Consider the following 24,997-nt stretch of genomic DNA (forward strand, 5'->3'; position numbering starts at 1 on the left):
TATGGCGCATGCGCCGTTAGGATGACAACCAGCGGCGTCATTGCGCCAGTGTTGCGTTCGCGCCCGGATAGATGGATGGATGGATCACAACTTTTATTTAAACCGGAAATGAAGACCAATAACTACTCCAGGCCTGCGTGCCGGGAACGGGGGCCAGAGCTTTCGCGACAAAACGATAAGAGAGAGATTTTGTCTCCTCACGGCCTCAGCCGTCGGGCAGATAGCTTGTTTCTGCCAAGCGGTATCTTCGCTCTGCAGCAGGGCTCCCCAGCTTTCTCTGCCATGAATATTTTTTCGACTCCGGGAAGTCGGTGCATTCCCATATTATATGGTTGTGCGTGCACCCTCTCATCGCACGTTTAACAAAGATCGTATCCTAGTTCCCCTGGTAGGACGTGAAAGGCCCATACTGGGTTAACAAAATTTCCGGCTTGCAGACGCCGTATTGCGGTCGCTTCTTTATTACTTAGTTTAATATCCGGTGGTGGCACCAGTTTTCTGTTTATTCGATAGTTCTCAACGAATTCGGAACAGATTTGCGCACGCTCGTCTAGGTTCCGAGAGTACGGCGGTTCCGGAAGTAGAGAGCTCGGGCTAACTCGTGTGCCACTTCGTTGCCGAGAACAGGCGCGTGCGCTGCGCTAATAATAATATAAGCTGACTTTGTGGGTCAGCTTTCTGCCTACCAGGATCCTCAGCGCTTCCGGCGAGATTCTGTCTTCCATGAAATTCCAGATCGCGGTTTTACTATCGCTGACTACGAATTTTGCTTTCGTTCCAACTCAAGCGAGCGCTATGGCAACTTCTTAGGTCTTCTGTATATTGCGGCTGCGAATAGTGGATAGTATAATAGAGATAGACGGGCTAGTTGGTGATTATTCGTAGAATGCCTCTTGAACCACGCAAAAAACACAAGAGACGAGGAAGAAACCAACAGGACAGAGCGCGGAAGTTCAACTGGTTTATTATAACAGTTCCTCACAGTTATACAATCATCGTAATTACATTGTAACATGACAAACGATCATCACGTAACACTGGTGCGCAGGCGTGTACGGGACCTCATGCAATCTAGAAACGAATACTCTTTATTAGACAGTTAACCGAGGTTTTGCTGACACACTAGCCGGATTCCTTCTTGATGCAGTAGGCCTCCTACATTTCTCTGCTTACTTTAGACCCGAACTTGTTCCCGTACACGCCTGCGCAAAAGTGGTACGTGATGATCGTTTATCATTTTAGAATGTGATTACGATGATTGTATAAATGTAACGCGCTGTTGTAATAAACCATATGAACTTCCGCGCTTTGTCCTGTTGGTTTCTTCCTCGTCCATTGTTTTTTTGCGCGGTTTCAAGATGCGTTCTACGAATACCGGCTGCCGACACGGGAATGCCTAATCCGTTGACTACTGAGACAACCGCCGCGCCTGACTTCCCACTAGCCGCGTCCACGTAGACGACCTCTTCGGACTTCAGGAATTCGAACCGTTTTGTAAGCGCCTCGGCACTCTTATTCCTCCATTTGGTGTTATGCTCCGGATGCATGTTCCTCACGAGAAAGCGGGTGCACACTAGCTGGGAAGAATACAAAGGGGCAGTGGCGCCTGGATGTAGCGCTTGACGCATGTCTCCCCACTCTACCGCGCATGGGCTGTAAATCTGAATGTGGTTAACCACACTGAGGTCAACCGGTGACGACATCGCTGGGATTTCAACTTGCATTTCGATATCTGTTGCTCAAACCACCGTCGTCGCTTCGCCGCACTGGCTAAGTGGTTATGGCGCTCGTCTACTGAGACAATGTACCCGGGTTCGAGAGAGAGAGAAAAACTTTATGGAGGTCTCTTAAGAGATTGGTGGTTCGGTCTTCGTCTTCATCCCTGTCGACGCTTGACCTCTTTAAGCAAGATTAGGCACCTACACCAGGGCTCCACTGAGCTTAGCTCCTTCGCTTGCGTGCTGCTGCACTTGTGCCCGTTGGGCAGTGAACTCGCAGCTGGTGAGCCGGCTCTCCCATTGCTCCGCACTCGGGGTTTTTTGTTGGTGGAATGTGTAGTTGCGTTCGCACTCCCAGGTGGTATAGTACAGCGTGGGGGTTGCTCCGCACCGCGGGCATGTGTCCCTGAATTGTGTAGGATACATTTTCTGTAGGATGAGTAAGTTATAGCATGTTCCGGTTTGCAGCCTCCGCTAACTAGCTGCTGAAGGAAAATATTTTTGCTAGTCCCGATATCTACCATCGATACTGACGCACCAGAGCTAAGGCAGCAGAAAGGTGCTTCAGTATCGATGGCAGATGCCGGTGCTAGCAAATATCTTTTCTTTCCTTTTATTATTATTTTAATAGGAAACCACTTACTACTACTACCTTCGCAATACTGCGTCCGTCGAAATAATAAAAAAAGAAAATTGGTTTTAAGGAAAGGCAATGACGAAGTAACGGTCTCCCATATCTCGGTGGATGCCAAAACCGCGCAGTGAGCCAAGGGGTAAAAGAGGGAGTAATATAAGGAAGTAGTATTAGTAGCAGTGGTTTTATTAAAAAAAATAGTAAAAAGGTAGGAAAAGATTTTTTGCTAGCCCCGGCATCTGCCATCGATACTGAAGCACCTGAGCTGGGGCAGCGGAAATAAAGGACAGCAGGCAGAATGGAGAAATGAAATGAAAGAGGTGAGGGGACAGGAATAGAGGATAGGGGGAGAAGTAATATGTACAAACTATTTACACAATAAGAAATGTGTCCAGGTTGTGCGCGTGATTAGTTCATTATAGAAGAATTAAATCACACACGCGCACAGCACTGTGTTGGTTACAACTGGAGTGGGGCGTCCAGTTATTAGTCGTTCAAGGTAGAACTCGCGGAGCGTTCGGTCACTGCGTGTAACTACCTGACGGAGAACAGACGGGACGTCAAGCCCGTGTGTTCGAGGAATGCACAGAGGCTCACCAAAGTTCGCTCACGTGTGCGCGCACTGCTCTGCGGCCACAATAGCGTCTTGATGGAGTCTGGTAGTATGCCCTGCGCCGTATAGGCCGCGAGCATATCGCGACGAGCATCGGCGAACGCGGAACAGCGAAGGAGAGGTGTTCTAGTGTTTCGACTGCACCGCATCCGTCACACAACCACTCGTCGCGATTCCGTGACGCACCCGTCGTTCCCCGGGCCACACGCAGCCAATGCGCGAGCGGAGGATCATTGCACGTTGTGACCGTGTAAGATAAGGAAGGAAGAAAGATGCGAAATGAAAATTGTTTTTTTTTTGTGGAAAAGACATGACGCAGTATCTGTCTCACATCTCGGCTGACACCTGAGCTGCAGCGTAATGCAAGGGATAAAGGAGGAAGTGAGAGGAGGAAGGAAGAACGAGGTGCCTAGTGATAATAATAATTGGTTTTTGGTGGAAAGAAAATGGCGCAGTATCTGTCTCATATATCGTTGGACACCTGAACCGCGCCGTAAGGGAAGGGATAAAGGAGGGAGTGAAAGAAGAGAGGTGCCTAGTGGAAGTCTAGTGGATGTCCCCAGTCGTTCACGCGGTATCGAGGCAGGCCCAAGCTGCCCGCCACTATGCCTATAATCAGACTGTAGCATGCAACGACAATTTGCATACGCGGATCACTCCGTACTACAACCCCGCTCATACACCAAGTCCTTACCAAGACCCAACAGACATTACTACCTTCGATATTTGCTCGATTGTGCGTGCTGTAAAGGAATTCCATCTTTTCTCGATAATGTAGGCTGACAAGCCGCCTTCTGTGCTTTTCAAAAGCGAACCAGACCCTGAATTTTGACTGTAAGGTAAATATGGTGTTATGGGGTATCAAATATCGCATAAATTAGCATTAAGGTGGACCCTTCAGAATTCAGGAATTAGCTGTATGATCAGCTCGCCCCCAATGTGTAGCGGCGCCCTTCTGACGGGGAAGCCATATCGCATTCTTACCTAAAATTCAAACTGGAGGTTGCCGTTATTCCTGCCTCATTAACCTTCTGCCAATTTCCCAGGCTGATACACTTCGTAAAATTGAGACCAGCACGCTCATTACAGCACCAAAGCTGAGTTTGTACCGTTCATGCTCTGATTCATCATGCCCACACTGATCTGAATTCTATGCGTATCTGGCACACTGCATTTTAAACTGCCCTGCCGGTACTCAATTTTTACCTTTGAAGTGTTGACCCTGAATACAATCTAAATGTGGTTGCTGATGAAGTTCCGACGTACTTTAAATCTTCTGCCACTTGTTTAAAATGTGCCTTCAAATAACCTGACAACTCTTGTTTATAGTTCTAAGCTGAAATATTTTTTTTATATAAAAGGGCCAACTGTGTCACACGTGGATGCTAAGGCCAAGTAGACTCTTTGACAGCATAATATTTGTCACTCGAAGCAGACCTCGTTACGAGGGGAATTGCGTCTTCCCGCCTCAGGTCGTCACTGGCTATCTCTTTTCGCATTAGGTGGAAACCCCAGTTACTGCTCAAGTTATCGACTTACTATGCGCAACAAACAACGTAAATCCCGAATTTAAAGCAGAATTATAATAAAATTTCTCTCTATCTCAAGTAACGCTTCATCAGACATAGGAAAAGGCTGATTCTTTGGCTACCTCTATACTGCCTTATAAGCACAAAATTTTGCTTATGTGATACATTTTAATACTTATAGTTTGTTTCCGGGCTTTAAGGCAATTTTGTATAATTCGCCCATTAACCAAACAAAAAAGTTGGCGCCCTGTCAGCAATCAGTCTCCCCCGAAGGAAAGCACGGCGGAGGCTAGAGAGTGAAGTCGCAGCACCTCAGCGCTTCCTCGCATAGCAATCTATAGGTCACAGGATCACGGAAGAGGGTAGAAGGACGAAGGAACTCTAGGGTGACCGTTGAGTAACCCGGTAGAGGGAGGCGTCGCAAGCGGCTTCCGTTCAGCAGGAAATATCCGACGTCATTGGCGGCTCTGCGAGCGAAAAATTCCCGGAAAAACTTCTATGGGGCACCTAGGTGACATGACATTATGACGTCATCACAACCTTCTCACCGGCATTCGAGCGAACCGACCACCTTGGGGGCAACCGATCCGAAGTACCAGAGTGCGAACCCGACCGCGGCGGCCGCGTTTCAACGCAGACGAAACGCGAAGGCGCCCTTGCGCTGCGTGATGTCAATGCACGATAACGGTCCCCATGTGGTCGAAAATATTCCGGAGCCCTCCACTACGGCACCCATTTTGTCCTTTCTTCTCTCGGTCCTCCTTTATCTCTTCCTTTACGGCGTGGTTCAGGTGTCCGCCGAGATGTGAGACAAATACTGCGCCAGTTCCTTTCGCCAAAAAGCAATTTTCCTTTTTTCATTACCTTGGCAGGCGGTGATTAATGAATTTTAGCTCGGCAAGAGCAACCGGGACCCGAAAAACCCCACCAGTAGGATTCCTTGCCATCGCAGTGCAGTGGCGCAGTTCTTAAACACTGGACCGCTTAACCACTGTGCCCTGGTGCAGTGGCGCTCACCATTAGGCCAAAAATGTAGGACGATTGTCAGACATTTATGAATGCAAAACCGAGTGTCACAAATTACATATATTTAGGCACCAACCTATTCACTCCATCGCGCCTTACCCTTAAGGCGTAGCTTGAGTCTCCCTATGAGATGACGCCATTTTAAAGAATACACAACACGTCGTTGGAATGAAAACGTGCAGATATATTAGCATAAGTAGTTTATACTAGCACGATATTCCTAAAAAAATAAATAATGAAGGTACTTTCCCGATGTTGTTTACTTAGTGGGTAAGGCGCTCGTCCAATAAGCTGGAGTACCCGTATTCGAACCTTACCGCGGCGGCCGCGTTTAGGTTTAGGTAAAACGGAGAAAACGAAGTGTGCTGTGCGATGTCTGGGCACGTTAAAGATCCACAGATTTTGGAGACGCACTACGGCACCTCTTTCTTTGTTCTTTCACACACTTTCCCTATCGAAGAATCTCATATGGATGCATATGTGTCTCTATGAATTTATGTGTCTAGTATGTGGTCATACGAGATGATAGGTGTCTAGTATGTGGTCATACGAGTTGATGTTTGTCCAATATGTGTTTCGTATTGGCTGATATGTGTCTTTCGTATCCCTTGTATGGGCTTATATGTGTCCTTCGTATCCCTCGTATGGGCTGATATGTGTCCTTCGTATGCCTTATATGGGCTGATATGAGTCCTTCGTATCCCTCGTATGGATGATATGTGTCCTTCGTATGCCTCCAATGTGCATTTGTGTCCCTCGTATGCCTCTATGTGCTGATACGTGTCTATCGTATCAGTTGTTCGAGCCGAAATATGGATCTCGTATCACCCGAATGGGCCGATGTGTCTTTCGTATCACTCATTTGAGCCAATATGCAGCTCTAGTATCACTCATATCGGTGAACTGCGTCTCTCAGGGAGCTGATATTGTCACGGACTCAAAGACGACAAAGTTGGCAGTGGCGCGGCACGGAGCGCTCGCGCTAGGCCCACCGCCATTAATTCATTCCATCTCCATCTGTTATGTAGTACTGTCTTCACCTGCTTGCCGTCACGTAACATTTGGCGTGAGGTGCGGAGTTCATCCCCGTCCTGGTCCTGGAGCTTCGGCGTCCTGCGTGTGTCGTGTTCGTCGGTCGTGTGTTCTTGCCCGCAACGCCCGGTTGTGCCTCAGCCCGCCAGACTAGAACCGACCATGTCGTTCACCCCAGTCCCGTCCCCTGCCCCGAGCAGAAGACACGACAGCTTGACGACGCCGCCGCTACTCGAACCTATGACCCCACCGACCCTAGAAGCCGCCAACATATTCGAACACAGCCCCTGCCCATGCCGTTCGGTGTGTTCATGGGCCTCGGCCGTCGGCTCACGTGACCTAGCTAGCTACGGCCGGAAGCTTCCTGGACCAGCGCTCATCTGATCATCATCTGTTCATCTCTTTCATCGTGACGGCAAACCCTGCATCTTCTCTACTTTGTTCATCCGTCCTGTGGCGCTCATCGTCACGCCTTGCGTTTCGTCTTCACTGCCGGTCTTTCAGTTCGCGCGATCGGTACGATCGCTCGGCAGCCCCGGGTAGTGTCACGGACTCGAAGACGACAAAGTGGGCAGTGGCGCGGCACAGAGCTCTCGCGCTAGGCCCACCGCCATTAAATCATTCCATCGCCATCTGTAATGTAGTACTCTTCACCAGCTTGCCATCATGTAGCAATATGTGTGTCTTTTATAAGGCTCGTATGAAATTAAATGGATAACATTTTATCTTGTCTTTCACGCGGTGCACTTGAGCTCATAATAAAGAACACAGGTGATCAAATTAGATCCCTCTAACATGGTGGGATGTTAAATCCCCAAGTATAGTACCATTTTACGCTGTATAAGCTTAGCACATGATTGGACAAGCATATGGCCTTCCAATACTGTCCTGTTTCAAAGCTACATCTTAACTGAAACGCACACATTCGAAAAAAAGTTTTAGAATACCTTCAGGAAAAGTAAAATTAAGCTAAGGACGCCATCTAGAACATAATAGATAATGAGGCCACAAAACATTTGTTCATGGGTAAATGACTGAAGTAGCTTCCAATAATAAGGAAGTGACTATACAGATGAAAAAATTTCCCATATATATATCCCAAGCTTGAGAAGCGTGTTGAATAATTTGCCTCCTGGTCTATAACATGCTAAATACTGAAAGTGAAAGATATTATAAACAAAGCTTCAGATGTCTTTTTTCAGAGGTGTAATTCATTTTTTGATATCGTCCCCCACTTACACTGATGCCCTTGAGTCATCGATGCACTATTGTTGTTTACATGCCCTCAGAGAAGAATGAGGCTGATGGCCCCAACTGGACACTAAAGGTCTTCAAATATTTCTTCAGCTACGGAATAGCCAGTAGCTACAAGGCACTAGGTCAGAGCTATCGGTGGGTGATGCAGAACATCCCGAAACTGCAGCTTATTCAGCACGGCGGTATTGCCACCTAACTTGTTATCATGCCAAGCATTGTCACGTTAAATGATGGATTTTTTTAGGACGAACTTTAAGAAAAAGTGCACGGTCCTTCAGCATATTCATGTTCAAGAATGCCCGCAATAACCGTCTGCTTAATGTGACAATCATCACAAATAAATTCATCCACATGTGCCACGAGCTCAGATGCGAGATGCAGACAGTGGGCATCCACTGCACTCATCGTCTTTCACACTCAACACAGCTGGATCTTGCATGTATGTACAGTTTGTACCCACCTTCTGACTGGAAACATAACACACCCATTACCATACATTGGACTCATTCAATGGTGGATAATGATAGGGAGAACACCTTCTGCCATCCAAAATTTGGTTTCGAAAAACTGTTATAACAGTACACTGATGTATACTAACATTTTCTTTGTGACTACTTCAATACCAGTGGTGCCATGTGCAAAATGAAAATATCATGAATAGTGGGAGCATCAAACTTTCTTTTCATTGTAACGTCTTTCCCTTACATGAGGTAATAAATGTGTTACAGACAAGGAGGTAAAAACATACTGATCACCCCTCGTATAAACAGAATCCACTAATACCATCTGTTTAATGAAATAACCCTACATAATACACAAAAACACTACATATATACTATATCATGGAACAAGAGTAAGAGTTTTGTACACAGACCACACGAACAACCCAGCAGCAAGTGACATACAATATTAGTTACATTTCTCCATATTTACAATACTCAAATACAACTGAAGAATGAAGTGGCAGGTGCCTCTCAAAAGACCAGGCATTGTAATGAGCATGGATGAGGAGGACACAACCAGCAGTGCATGCGAGTTTTGATGATGACGAGATGTGAGCCTGTTAACAGGCCGATGTGATCCATTAAACGTCTGCGTATACAAGCCGAGCACATCGAGCACTGCCATAATGAGATTAGCAAAAATGAGAATGACAATGTCTCTAATGAGCTATTGCAGGCGCCATAGTGGAGGGCTCCAGATTAACTTCAACTGCATATGCGCTGACAAAACACAGCAAAGAGGCGTGTTTTCCACTTCACCTATATCAACAAATGGCTGCTCTCGCCTGGATTTGACTCAGCTTCCTCGGGCATAGACCACAATGGAGTGAATAAACGTCCATCCAAACAACTGTGACGTGACAACTAAAGAACTGAATATGGACAGGTAATGACAAAAAAGTGGGCTATATATGCCCCCTTCACTGTGTGAAGATGTCACCCATCTGAAAACAAACATAAAAATAAAAAGACATCAAGTGTCACGCGCTGAAGAAATAAACAGCCTAAACTATAGTACACTTTCATTCACAGAAATGGAGCTACCTCTACAAGGTAATGGGGGTGGTAGGCATGCAGCAACCCAATTATATAGTGTGCGCCATCCGGATTGGCTCAGGCTGTCGTACCTTCCATGCAAACAACTTGCGAAGTGAATTATAGAGAAGCTTTTGCCACTTCATTCTTGAGACGTATTAAACTATAGTTTACACAACACACAAAAGAAAATACTGCTTCTCAAAGGGACACTCGGAAATGTCCACATAATTTCTGTTGTTTGTAAAAATTAGTTGCATTGGCCCTTTCAAACCATTCTGTTATTCTTTTTAACTATTCTATTACTACGGCCGAATACTCGTTTTTTTTTTCTTGCAGAAATGAAGAGTTTATTCCAGATATGTCAATAAAAGAATTCCAAAAAGTTCCTACAGTTCGACGAAAGCTATATATTCGTAAAAAAACAATCAGGTATACAGTGCAAACTGCCTTCAAAGGTCTTTCTTGACCGAATGCTTCATTTGATCGAACATCTCTCTGAACACCTCGGATGTTTTAAACTTGTTTACCTATAGACATCGGCTTTGCGACCAATATCAGATATACAATATGAGAGATATATCTACTGCAGTGGGGCGATCACGTATCTATAGGGCTGCCTACCCGAGTTCAGGTGGGCTATACTCAAGAACCACGGAACAGGGGGGTGGCAATGGGGAAGGGCGCCTCCCCCCATTTTTCAGGGGGGGAAGTCCCCCCCCCAATCTCCATTTGCTTCTACTTGGATCAGATTTCTGAAAACTGAAACACATGTTAGTTCTAGGACTCTTTTAATTCAAAGCACAGTGGGGCTGCATGAGCAGCTTGGCTTAGTAGCCAGTTGTAAAGCATTTCGTATATGAGTAACCTAAACCGGTCATGTCCCCACAAAACTCGATCGACTATATATCGACCTGACCGTGTACATGATCATGATTAGCAGAATTTAAACAAACTATGCACAGGCTTTTTTAAAGAAATTGATCACTCCTCGTGCGTACAGCTTCCCACCTATGAGCTCTTCATTTCTATTAATTTTATATTGCCATAAATCTTTGCACTGTTTTTTTGTTCGCACTCACAACCTCCGGCACGTGGCTTTATCATTTTGATTTGGAATGCGAGATGCGACCAGACTTATGCCGTTGATCATGGCCACGTGGAAATGATTCCACATTTTTCCAGATTCTTGCTGCTTTTGGTTCTTTATCTCGAAGGTTCCTTGCCAGCTTTAAATTCAGCACGACCAAGAACTGCATGGAATTCTGGTCGATGACCACCGAGCACGCATAATTAAGCCTATTGCAGCCGCCGAGTAATTCAGTTCTTAGTGGGCGTGAGTCAGCCCCTTAGACAGTTAATTTTGGAAGCCTTTTCGTTGTCTTCCTGACAGCTTGAGTGTCGTCACCGCAACGTGATACTTCGGATCAAGCTTTAAACATTGAAAAAAAAAATATATAAATTTTATTATGTAAATGAGCATTAAATAAATAAATAAAATAAGCTCGAAGTCCTGCCCTACCACTAAAAACAAAAAATAGTTCCGGAGTCCCTGGCTATACTAATTGTTTCGAGCATAGCCCAAACCTTCACCCGCTGCCATTACGACCCGGCCGCGACAGTGGTGGCCAGCGAACACTGGGAAACTATAATTATAGAGCTCCTCGATCACCTCGATCGAAGCACCTCGATCGAGGGCGCGGTTGTGCTACCCAGTTCCGTGTTCTAGCGCACACTAGCAATTTATTTTCGAGAGCCTCTTCCTCCTCGTATGGCCATTACATTCAAACAAATCACCGATTACTACAAGGAGGAGCACCGGCGCTACCCGGACCATTGTAAGGGTCTGGATCGCGCTGACGAGCGCCTCCTCATCAAAATTCTCACTAACACTGTACTGTGCCCGGCGGTGCTTAAACTCTTCAATACATCCTTTGATGGCACGTGCCAGTTCTGTGGGGAGGTGTCTGACACCTTCCACATGGTTTGGGCGTGTCAATCTAACCCATCTATCCCCCCCAACCCCAAACCCACCAGAGAGGACTGGGAGGCGGCCCTGCTCGGCTGTCAAGACCTGAAGAGCCAAAAGGCCTTGGTTCAACGGACGCGGGCGGCGTTGCTTGCCAATGGGGCCCCGGAATAGGGGCTCCACCTAGTACTGTGAGGGGAAAGGGCCAATAGGGTCCTACCCCAATCACCTTTCTGTAGAAATTTAATTGCTTATAAATGTTTTTCACCACCACCACCTCCTCTTACCTTGCACACTTCTGATTTCTTAACATAAATTCTTTCAGTGCATCAATTTACCTATTCAGCAATCTATATTTTCCCCTCTGCTGGTCCTAAGTCGATGATTTCAGGTCAGTGGCAATATAGTACTTATAATATCTACCACACACCGTGCCATAAAATAATTTTTTTGCAGCAATTACAGCCTTTTCAAGCACTTGCTGCATTTAGGGGAGTTCTAAAAGAAGTGTTTATTTTATCGTAGATAACACATATTTGCTGTTTACAGAGCAGAGAACAGGGAAGGGCCCAGTGTTATTTATGATCAAGAGCCGCGCAACAGGAGCTTTTATATTTCGAAACCGAAACTGAAAATGTTCTAGCGTCGTCTGACGGCTAAGCCAAGATTTTATAGGTGCTTCCTGTTTGTCGTAAGCCACAAAACTTTCTGCTTAACGCACTAAGTAAAAAGCGCAAAGGACAATCAGGCACCGCGCGCCACAATAGCTTCCAGCCTTGAGACTGAAACCGAAGGCGATTTGTCACATAGCGACTACTTTGTGTAACGCAGTGGCGATAAAAATCGCAGAACACTTCAGACATTTAGGTTACAGCGGTACCATAAAGCTCATACATGATAGAGCCCATAGAGTTACACTAAGCCACCCTATTCACACTCCATGGGCAGTCACTGGTGCGAGACCCATTTGACGGGCTAGTTGGTTCTGCAGTTGGTTCTGCTTATGTTGGACTAACGGTCTGTGGCACGGCTTGACACGGACCTCATAACTATTTCTCCTTCAAAGTAGAATTTGTAACTTTTCAACTATAAGTATTTCATGGGGTGTAGAGCACCGAGTCGTCTGCTACTACATGCGGTCAATCAGCAGGCAACTGGATGGCCGGATGCGCTGCACGAGGAGGCTGCGACATGGAGCGGTATAGAGATCACGGTCGGAGACGCAAGTTCTGCCGCAGGAAATAAACAGACGAAATTGAACGAATAAAACGTATTTATTATTCTGGTTCGTAACGAAGAGGTCATCATCATCATCGTATGCAGTGCCCTGTGCTATGCGCGTCGCCAAGCCAATCCAAGTCTGCGGTCGTTTGCGTCCAACGTTTTCGTCATTACTCGGGTCGGTGTGTGTGGTTGTTACTGTTATTAGATTGTGTGTTTTGCAGCCACATGTGACACTTCCACTATGGGTTCGTCAGCTACGGCGAGCTATGCGTACGTGAAATACTTCAACCGACGGCGCAAAAGCTATCGTACACGTCTCTATGTCGTCCTTGTTTCCTTTGCGCTACACCTATCCATGATGCCTCACCGACTGGGGTTAGCGACCTGGCGGAAAAGATGAGAAGGCATTCTATTCCGCCCTAGTAATGGAGCTTGAAGGTGAGTTTTGCAGTTACTTCGCTACGTGGTCAGATTTCAGAAGTGCTAAACGTGTGATGCGTGGACAGTCAAGCCTAACGCTTTTAGCAAAGCTTGGTGGCATTTTACATAAAGTCGATGCACATGCTTTTTTACTGTTGCGAGCACTTGCAGAACGCTTACGCTACCGCTTCCTCTGTGCTTGCGATCCGAGCACACAGCAGCCCAGCCCACGCTTCCCAGAGAAGGGAAAAACTGCGTGGTTTCTTTGCAGCAGGTCTCGACGTAAGCGTCACTGTGAGCGAAATAATATTTCGTGATTTTTTTCATGAATTCAAGTAATTGCAGGAGGCAGGGAGAAATCGGCTGTGTTCAGTTCTGCTAATTTTTCGCATCATATGATTTTTGGAAAGCAATGAACGCGACACACTAACTGATACGTTTCCGTAGCTTGCCCTGTGTTTGCTGTCGCTTTCAATATTTTATCTCTCATTTCTTGTGTTCCAGTAACAAAGGCGGAGCTTATCCAGAGGATGTCGAAGAGAAAAGTCACTGCAATGGACCTTGAAAAGTCTGAGCCAGCAACAACAGTTGCACAGATACATGTATGTACTGAGCGAAGTTTTTCTGCGGATGCCTCTGCTACTGCCACTCGCACGCTTACCAGTTGCAATATGTACATTACATAACAGCTTACTTCAGAGACAGACAGGCGTCTCTGTCTGTGTGTGTCTAAAATATTTATGGTTGCGGGAAGCACCCAGGCTCCCTTCAGCAACAGAGAGCTTTGTAGCGGATCTTATGAATTGTAGTATAGAGATATTGCTTAAATGCTACCATTGTAAAAGATTGCGTAGGAAACTAGAGAACCGAATGTGGAATGAAAGCATCGTTCTGTTTTTTGTTCTCTCACATATTGTGTGCTTCATGTCAGGGCAAAGTTTCATTTTTCGTATTGCCTCCTCGCATTGTTGTCTAAAATATTTATTGTTTGTGGGAGCAGTCAGGCTGCCTTCAGCAACAGAGAGCTTTGTAGCGAGCAAACCGATACGGCGTTGCGGGACAGCGCACTTCTCTCATTGCAGCACGTTGTCTTAGCTTCGGGTTTGCAACTCGGTGGCCCGTTTTCTCGGTGCCATGATGCTGGTTAAATATATGTATTGCTGGAAATTTATAAGCCCTGCTATTCTTTGGTTATGCGGCTTACCAAAGCGAATCGGGCAACGTGAGACACGGATAGGGCCTCTGATAATTATTATTCACGAGGGGTGATAATTATTTTTCACGTGTCTATCGAAAACACCGTGCCGCGCTGTGGGCTACAACTGCGGTGGGCTTTCTCCGGTCGGGGCGGCTCTTGTCAAGACACGATTAATTACTGGAAGGCACCGTTCTCCTCTTCCCGTCATCTGTCCATCGCCGGTCGCTTCTTGCAGGGAACCAGTCAAAGGGGGAAGGTCATTTGCATCGAGCCGAGCGTGGGAAGAAGAGGCTCCTTCCCAGCTAGTCATCCTTTCTTTTTGTGCAGTCGTCGGCCACCTGATGACGCTGTCGAAATTGCCGCTGCTGTTGCTGCGCCACCGTGGTCATGCCTGTCGATGGGATCTGCACCTTAATCCTCTTCGGCTGGTGTGCATTCTGTTCATAACAGGCCCAACGCGGGCGCCACCGAAAGCTCCCCATTTGACTTTCAAACAAAAGGGGTGCTGTCTACTCTTGTAAACGGAAGGGCAGCCACACAGAACAAGCAGAGATGGAGGACTAAAGCTAGTAGACCAAGTGGAAGAGAGAAAAACCTCTGAGAGGGAATGGAAGGAAAGGAGCATGGAAAAGTAGCTAGTTTGCCATATATGTAACTCCAATATATAGTCTTTTATTAAAGAATTGTTTGCGGTTGTGTGTTCCGGGGTCGGTGCCTCACAACAACCTTGGAAGAGGACATTTTCAGCCAGAGGGTAGTCGGGGCCCTTTAAGTAGTGGCTGCCGGCTGGCGTGCATGTGTGCTCTGCCAAATTTGTTGTTCAAAATTTTTATTCTCTACGGAGGTCATTTTCATTTGACAGCTGAAGATGAAGCACAACCTTGCGTGTGCCGATTCGGTCGTTCCCATACAGCTTGGTGCTCGGGTCTTCTGCCACAATTGCTTAAAATATTTGAGAAATACCGTATGCATACTTCACCTTGCATTTAACTCATCAAAAAGAAAAATTTCCCAGTGTGGATCATCATTCCTGCACACACAGTGCGGGGCCGACATGCAAGGCCAGATTGTAATGCCTTTCTTTCGAGTGCTAGCTTTGCAGTAAAAGCGATAGCATGCAGACACGACGTGTAGCTAAATTTTTACAGTACACGCACTTCAGAAAAATGTTCAACCAGCTGATATGCACGCCTGTCAAAATTATGCGTGCATTACTTGCTGGCAGCAATATTAACAGCTGGAGGGCGGCAGACTACTGTTGAGCGGAACATATCCTGATTGTTTCTGCTTACAGCCCACAGGAATTAGTTCACAAACAGAAATTGCAACTACCACAGGAGAGTCAGTATAGGCAGGGTCGACCACTGGCGCCCAAGTAATTAGTGTGTAGTCAACAAATATGCAATAATCTGAGACTACAGCATGTTGTTTGAGCAGTGCATGTGCAGTTTTTTCCTCCTCCTCCTCATCATCATAGGCCTCACTACACCCACAGGGCAAAAGCCTCTCCCATGTCTTTCCAATTAAAGCTGTCGAATTAACCCTCCTATGTGGTGTCAAATGCAAGTCTAGAGTGCGACTGCCCGTCACATATGCTTTTGAGGATATCTCCAAGATTACATGCAGACTTCACGACAGCACACAACGCACTGAAGGACATATACTTGCGTTGTTGCCGCCGATGTATGCATCTGAGTGCAAGAGTCCGCAGCTGCCCTGAATAACTAACGTCATTTCTTTCGCTCCCAAGGATCAGATTTCTACCGTACCCATGCGAGCAATGAGACGCAACAGCACGCAAAGCAGCAGAGGGCACTCGCCTTCCGTGATCCATGGACGGCCTTGGCGCCATGATTGCCAGTAGGCTGGTCCTGGCGGCGACCAGTTCATGTTAGCATGATGCACCTTCCGGTCAGGAGTGAATTTTCTGGCAGCGAACAGGCTCTGCGAGCGCGGCAAGTTGAAAAAGCCCAATGATAATTTAAAGATATGTAGACACCTAATTTTGGTGGCATGTTTTCTTCTCTACAATGATTCAGAAGACACTACTATGAATGAATATTCATGTGGTGTTTGCCTGGGACCTATAAATAATTTATAATCGAATATTTCTGTCATGTTGTCTCGGTTTCAACAGCCGAGTGAAGACTGTGACATCAAAGAGGTTATATGTAACGTGAAGCATGAAAAAAATGCGATATATTTGCTGCTTGATCGTTTTAATTCACTACAGTGTTCAAGCCAGCCTTCCTCAATACTCGGAATGACAAATGTAGCAACACCGATTATATTGCAGTTTTTTATGCCTCGCATGACCTATAAGCTCACTTTGACGTCATAGTCCCCATTCAGCTATTGAAACTGAAACAGCGCGAGAAAGAAATTCGATTATAAATTGTTTAGTAGTCATGGGAGAATCTTTATCATCATCAGCCTGATTACACCCACTGCAGGGTGAAGGCCTCTCTCATGTCTCCAATTAACCATGTCTTGCCAGCTGCGCCCACATTATGCCTGCAAACTTCTTAATTTCATACGCCCACCTAACGTTCTGCCGCCCCCTGGTATGCTTTGTTTCTCTTGGAATCACTTAAGGACCAACAGCTATCTTACCTTCGCATTACATTCCCCGCTCAAGGCAATTTCTTCCTCTTGATTTTGGCTAGGATGTCATTAACCCGCGTGTGTTCCCTCAACCACTCTTCCTGCTTCCGGTCTCTTAAAAGAGTATAGACACCTAATTTTGGTGGCATGTTTTCTTTTCTTCAATGATACAGAAGACGCTACTATGCATGAATCACCTTGTGATGTTTGCCTACGACCAGATAAATAATTTATAATTGTTTTTTCCTGTCATGCTGTTTCAGTTTTGGAACAGCCGAACGATGGCTCTGACGTCAAAGAGGGCTTTTCCTTCACGTGAGCCATGGAAAAATGTCCATAGAATCGCTGCTTCATTGTTCTAATTTACTGAAGTGTTGAAATCAGCCTTCCTCAATTGCTGGAATGACAACAATTGTGCAAGCAGTGATTATATTGCTGTTTTTCATGTCTCGTGACGTGTAAGCACACATTGACGTCACTCTCCTTGTTTAAGTGTTGAAGCCGAAACTGGACGAAAAAGAAATGCTATTATAAATTATTAAGCGGTCGTAAGAGATTACTAGCTCCTACTCCATGTATAATAATGCCTTATGCATCATTACAAACAAGAAAACACGCACCCTAACGGTAGGGGTTATACTGCTTTAACGTTACGCCTATCATTTTTGTTTCCGTGGCTCCCTGCGTTGTCCTCAACTTAAGCTGAACCCTTTTTGCTAGCCTCCACGTTTCTGCCCCATAGGTGGGTACTGGTAAGATACAGCTGTTGTACACATTTCTCTTGAGAGATATTGGTAAACTGCCATTCATGACCTGAGAGACCCTGCCATATGCGCTCCATCGCAATCTTATCCTTCTAGTTATTCCCTCATGATCCGAACCAGTTGTCACTATTGATACCTGCCTTAAATAGACGTATTCCTTTACACTTCCTTTACCTCGCTACCAATTGTGAACTGCTGTTCTCTTGCTAGACTGTTGAGAATAGGAGAATACCACAAGGTAATCCATGTAATAATGCCTGATGCCTCATTAGAAAGCAAAAACATTCACCGAAAATATGGGTGTTTATACTCCTTTAAAGCTAGTTGGTGCATTACAGATTGTGACTCACCAGTGTTACCAGTCAAACCATTTAACATCATATTTTTATCTGTTGATTGAAATCAAGTTTTTTGTGTTCTAGTTAAAGGCATTTCGTTAATTCGTTGCTCGTTATTTGGAAACATTTTTTCTCGGGACTCGGACCAGGTTCAAGAAGTGTAATGTGATAGTAAACTGAATATGTTTGAAACTCCTCTGAAGTTGCCCGTTAATTTACCTTTTACATTAGTCTTTTGTAGCAAATGTGAACAATTTTCATACTTTGAAGTCTTCCACTAGCATGGATCCTGCTGCACCACAGAACCCGGATATTTCGCTGAGGTCAGCAACCAGGTATGAAGGTGTCGCATACTTAGAATGTAAGACAAGTGGGCTTTGATGCCCCATCGGCCAGTGCTGATAAAGGAGCAAAACACAGACGGAAGAAGGGGTTGAAAAAGTTCAGTTTGGTGGTCAGGGACGCTTGGCTACCGGGGTGCGCCGTGCAAACAAAGATTGTGGCCGTCCACACTTCTTGTTTGATTTGCGTCTTTACACTTGTGGAGGGGCTGGGTGCGCCGTGCTAACAAGAAGTGTCGACGGCCACAATCTTTGCTTTGCTAGTACAGCGCACCTCGGTAGCCAAGCGTTCCTGTGCGCCAAACTGAACTTTGTCAGCCTCGTCTTCCGCCTGTGTTTTGCTCCTTCTTCAGCACGGGGCGCTGGCGCATCAAAGCCCGATTGTCGATCTTACAATAACGATTTTGTAAGCTTGAAATGCTTTTAGCCCTCATCCTTGATAAATGCAGGCAAACAATCTAGAAACTGGAAACATGGGGATGACCATCACTGCACACCTCTCGGAAATGGGAAATTTTCTGTCCGAATGATATGAAGCAGAAAAAAAATTGCCTGCAGAGCAGCCCTAGGCACAATTTTAACCTGTGGCAGCTCAGAACAGCTTTGCTTAGCGATGGCTTTGTGGACGAAATGCAGTTTTTGTTTGTGTTCTAGTTGTTGACGTTTCATTATTTTGCAGAATTATTTCTTTCAACTGAGACAAGGTTCAAGAAGTGTAATGTGATAGTAAACTCAAAGTGCGTTAAAATCCCCTGGAGATGCCAATTAAAGGAACACTGAGGAGAAATTAATGTTGGCTTGTATCAAAAGAATATAAGTTCCTGATTACAAAAACTCCGCTCTTACTGAAAAACAAATCCAGGTGCTTCAAAAACAAAACCACGGGGCACGCAAAGCTCATATACGCGAAGCGCCATAACAAATCGAAACTCTGCTGGCTGCCTGTGGCGCCGCCAAGCTTTGGTTTTCTTTGCTTCCAACATTCAGGTTGTCTTTTGTCTGTCTTCCTGGTGTGATAAAAGTGCGCTATCGGTTTTAAACAAAACTTACTTCAATATTAAACCGCGCAACCTTCTTTTGTCAGCTTCAGAGATTCGCAGCTTCCATGTAAAAAAGAACATTCCTCCAAGGATGCGTCTCTTGTCCAATGACGTGATCACGCTTGTACTTGCGAGCTTGCCCTGTGGCGGCGATGCCTGTATTTTGGTCATTGCTATTTTCTACCTTACAAGAGCTTTGGTTTCAGTAAGAGCGGCGTCTTTGTGATCAGGAGCTTGTATTCTATCGATACAAGGCAACCTCAATTTCTCCTCAGTGTCTCTTTATTGCGCGTTTATAGCCTGGCGTAACGCGTGCGCGCGCACTGCACACAAACGTTACGTCGGCCAAAGCGAGACCCTCTATACTCCAACTGCGCTTGACCGGTGACACATTCGGCGGCTTAGGGGCACTCCGACCACACTGGCAGAGACTTGGAGCATGTCTCTATTTCGCGCCGAGTGCGCCAGCTGTGCCAGCCAGACCAGACTGATACGGTCCGCGGCGAGGTGCGCGTTGTGACATCATTCAATGGCTTCGGTAGTTGGGAGGTGCTGTTCTTTTCGAGCTCTCGGATAATTTATTCCATTCACAGTACACATCTGAAGGTACATGCAAGTGGGCGAGAGAGCCCGATCCAGTGGACCCTGTACTTCCGGAAACGCGCAGAAGCCGTTGAAGCGTCCGCTTTACTTTCTAACCGCCTACATTAAATGCGAGCGCCCTTGAGTACCCATCCCTTTTTGTGGCAAAAAAATAAATATCCTTGCCCTTCCAACCGTGGGAGACCTCGACGCTGTCTTCTGCACCGTGCAACCGCGCCGTTCAAGGAATCACAATCTGTTGACCCCAAAGCCAGCCTCCGATGGGCGCGACGCCCTGACCTTGTCCTGGCCCCTCGTGATTCCCCGCACTGGGGTTATGATATTTAATTTGCAACGGCTGTTCATGGCGGAAGGGGGAAACGACCCGCCGGCGCATAACTGAACCGTGCTCCCTCAAAAGCATCGCACGCTCTGTGGGGCTGAGGTTGCTGAAATGCAGGCCGGAGTTTTTGCGAGAACTTTGTCATCGGGCTCGGGAACGGGATCCATCGTAACGCCTGCAAGACGCCGGTGCAAACTTAAACGAAGCAATTGTAGCGACCCCCAATAGATACCTTAAACGTGTGGCGGCGGTAGCTTTCATTTCGGCTGCTGCTAGACCGCACCGCTAGCCGCGAGAAATCACGGAGTCTGCGTTTGCGTCCTGTTTCACGTCACTGCGTCCTGTAACGTCATAAGAGTGTGCCGTGATCTCATAAGAGTTCCCGAGTTTGAATCGGAGTGGCGGGAGAAACTTTTTCAACTTCGAATCCAAATTTTTTTGAAATAAATGCACCTTTCGCTCTCGGACAAGCGGCAACAAAGCCATGAAATGCTGAACTATCAGAGAAATTTGATTGAGTTCTCCTCACTGTCCCTTTACTGTACCATGTACAGTCTTTGTCAAAAGTGTTAAGGCTACAGCATTCAGCTGCAGTGAAATCAGTGTTCCTAGAATAATTCATGTAGCGGATCATTCAAAACTGTAGTCAAGCAGGAAGCTTCTGTATCGCAAGAAGAAATCTGTTAGCATTTCAAGGTCACTTGGATTTAATATTGCTGTAATGGCTCTGTTATACGGCTGAAGCGAAAAGACTTCACCGACACTGCACATTACTCTTGTTTCAAATGCGAGCACTTTGCACACTTTCCAGGCTTCCACTAGCATGGGCCCTGCTGCACCACGGAATCCAGGTGTTCTTGCTGAGGTCAATGTCCAGGTACGATGGCTTCTTATATTTAGAACTAGTTTGTAAGCTTGAAACGCTTTTAGCTCTCGTTCTTGGTAACTGAACGCAAACAATCTAGAAACTGTAGAAACGTATAGGGCTGAGGATCAGTGCACACCTCTCGGACACGTGAAATTTTCCATCCAAATGGCATGGAGCGGAAAAAAAATGCCTGCACAGGAGCCCCAGGCACAATTTGAACCTGTGACAGCTCAGGGTAGCTTTCCTTAATGAACTCTTAGATCACTAGACCATGACCACAACCTTTCACCTTTCATGTTCTAATTTGCACAGCCTCTTGTGCTAAGATTTAATTGCTGTGTTTTAAATATTCATAATCTTTCATCTGTTAGTTGTGTGCTTCCAAATATTTGGCAGCATTACTGTTTCCAGGGTGCAGTGGAGCCTGAAGTAGAGATAAAAAGGCTCATCTATGTTGTCAAAAGGCAGAAGAAGAAGAAGAAGAAGAAGAAAGGGAATTTTAATGAAAGAAAGGCGGAGAGGTCGGCCGGTGGTAACAGGGCCCTGGCCTGCTACTACCCACAGGGGAAAGGGAAGAGGAGGAAAAGGAAAGTGTGAATGAAGGCTGATGATGGCATAATACAATGAGTTTCACGGGTGATGTCTATGCACACGCACACACACACACACACAACACTGGCTGGCGCTCGCATCGCGGTTACTGGACACACATAAAACTCAAAACTGGTGTCTGCAACACAACACCGACACATGTCATTAACCATGTAGGTTGTGCACAGGCGGTCACAAACGAGTATCCAGGCCTGTTTCACAAAAAAAGTTGAGCAGGGCTTTTGTCACACGCCACCAATCAGAACGTCTCGTCCTTGCGCCCAGAAGAGTTTCCTCAGAGAGAGGGCGAGAGTCCAGGTTTTTCACGGTCGCCTCCAATGTTGTTCTTTCAGAAGTATACTTCGGGCACGCGCAAAGAAGGTGTCCAATAGTCTCTGGTGTGTTGCACTGTGCGCAATTTGGGTTACTTTCGATGCCGATCTTGTGAAGATAGTGTTTGGTGTAGGCAACGCCAAGCCGTAGCCGGTGGAGTAAAGTCCCATGACGTCGCACCACCACAGATGGGAAATGTAATCGTGAGCCAGCGTCAAGCTTACACACGCGGCCCTGTTGATGACTCGGATCATGCCAGTGCGACTGCATTGCCGCCTGCATTAAATGCGCCAACAAGGCTCCAATGTCTGATCTTGAAAAGGCTATCTCAATGCAAGCACCATCACTATGTGCCATCCGAGCCTCGGCGTCAGCACGCTCGTTTCCCGCTATGCCGCAATGGCTCGGTATCCATTGAAACTTTATGATATGGCCGCGGTGGAAAGCCTCGGCTAACAAAAGCACAATCTGTTGAACCAGCTGCTCGCATGCTCTTGGTTTTAGATAAGTTTGTACGACATGTAATGCCGATCTCGAGTCGCAGAATATAGTCCATTGCTGCGCTGGCTGGTGACCAATATGAAGGACGGCTTCTCGTATGGCTGCCAATTCGGTTGCCGTAGAGGACGTTTTGTGCATGAGCCTGAAACGGTGACATGAGGCATTTCCTGGCACTATCACCGCTGCAGCTGAAGAAGTGGTCGTAACGGATCCGTCCACGAAAACATGCTGGGTGTTAGTATACATAGATGTAATGTATGACAGCGCCAGCTGTTGCAGTCCGACTGTTGGAATGTGCGTTTTCTTTGTTATCCCTGGGATTGTTGTCCGTATAGATGGTTTTGGTACTGCCCAAAGTGGCACCTCCGCAATCTGGTGTGACGCGTAGTTCGAAGGCAGCGCATTGCGCTGCATCCAAAGGGCTCTGGAAAAGGCTGCATCTGGACGCACCGCACTAATGTTAGTCAGGGGGTGATGACGATGCCTGGTCAGATGCCGCAAATGCACACGAAGTGGCTCCTGTTGAAAATAAATTCGTGCTGGGCAGGCGCGAGCCTCATAAAATGTGCCCCATATAGAAGTTTTACATGGCAAACCCAAGCATACTCTTAAAGCACGAGCCTGCGCGCTTTCAAGCACACGCAGGCCTGATAGGCTGACCCCCGAGAGAACGGGTGCACTGTATCTGAGAAGGCCGACTACCAGCGCCTGGTACACGTGTAGTAAAGATCGCTCAGAGGGACCCCAACATTTTCCTGCCATACACCGCACAATGCTTCCAAAGCTGTCGAGCTTTTTCTTGAGCACAGAAATGTGCTTCGTCCAGGACAGGTCACGGTCTATCGTAACACCTAAGAATTTGTGATGTGTTACGTATGGAACAATTTGCCCGTCGATTGTGACCGGATACCACGCCATTATCTTGCGTGTGAAAGCCAATGTTACGCTTTTAGTTGGCGAAAGTTCAAGCCCCTGACGGCGCAAGTACGCAGACGTAATGGACACCGAACGCTGCAATCTTGCTTGCACTTGGGGACGCGTGACACTTGATGTCCAGATGCAAATATCGTCTGCGTAGGCGGATATTGAAACAGTCTTCGGTAGTTGTTTGAAAAGGCCAATGAGCACGAGATTGAACAACGTTGGACTGAGCACTCCTCCCTGAGGAACACCACAAGCAACATGATGATCTGCTGTGTCACCTTCAAGAGTCTCCATGTAGACTGTCCGGTTTGTCAAATAGCTTGCAATCCAATTGTGTAGACGTCCGCCTATACCACATTCTTCGAGTGCATTTAGTACTGCATCATGCTGAACATTATCGAATGCGCCCTTTATGTCGAGGAAAAGAGCAGCAGTCAACCTGTGACGGCGTTTTTCATGTTCTACCGTTGACACGAGATCAATTACACTGTCGATGGCAGACCGGCCTTTGCGGAAACCCGTCATTGTGGAAGGGTATAGCCCATGTTTTTCAAGGAACCATTCTAGACGGGTTAGCACCATACGCTCCATCGTCTTGCCAATACAACTTGCCAGAGCTACTGGTCTGTAGGATGTTAATGTGAGTGGCGATTTCCCTGGTTTGAGCAAGGCCACAATGCGGCTTCTTTTCCACTGCTGTGGTACAGTGGCAGAGGCCCAAGAGTGGTTGAACAATGTTAAGAGGGCTTCCATTACCTGTGGGCCTAGATGACGAAGCGCATTGTATGTTATTCCATCAGGTCCTGGGTATGAAGGATGCGTGCAAGCAGAAAGAGCTGCTTTCAGTTCTTGAATTGTGAAGGGGATGTCCAGTCGATCGTCCATCGTGGGGGGAGCACATCGATGCTGCCGAGGTAAAGAAGCGCTTCCGGCAATTCTCGAGCAGAAATCCTCCGCCGCCTGTAGTTCTTGCCGTCTATCATGAAGTGCCAATGCACGGAAAGGGTGTTTCTGCTGGGGAAATGTCGGCAGTGCTCGAACAACGTGCCAGATTGTGGAGAGTGGTTTGCGGGGATCCAATCTGCTGCAAAATGACCGCCACCGTTGTTTGCCTAGGTGCTCCAAATAGCGCTGTATTTGCTTCTGGGCACGTCGAGAGGCCCGGAGATCCGAGACATCCTTTGTCCTCCGGTATTTTCTTTCTGCGCGCCGACGAATCGCCCGAAGCTGCGCGTAGATCACATCCACTGGTGCTGTAGAATTTGGCGCTGAGATATTGCGGTTTGCATCGTGCATGGCCGAAATAATACGCTGTTCCACATCTGTTGGATCAGCGAGTTTCCCACAGGTTTTTTCTAGAACAATGCGGAAAGCACTCCAGTCGGTGCAACGTATTTTGGCGTTTGGAAGACGGTGAAACCACCGTAGCTGCACATACGTCGGTATGTGGTCACTTCCATAACTTTCAATATCAGCACACCACGTTGCGAACGATGACAGGCGCCTGGATACAAATGCAAGGTCCAGGCAGCTGCTGTAGGTAGTCCCGCGTAGAAATGTCGGCGTGCCATCATTGAGCAAAACGAGACCTGCATTGTTCATGAACGTGG

This window comes from Amblyomma americanum, chromosome 5 (assembly GCF_052857255.1).
Source record: "Amblyomma americanum isolate KBUSLIRL-KWMA chromosome 5, ASM5285725v1, whole genome shotgun sequence".
In the NCBI taxonomy this organism is placed as follows: Eukaryota; Metazoa; Arthropoda; class Arachnida; order Ixodida; family Ixodidae; genus Amblyomma; species Amblyomma americanum.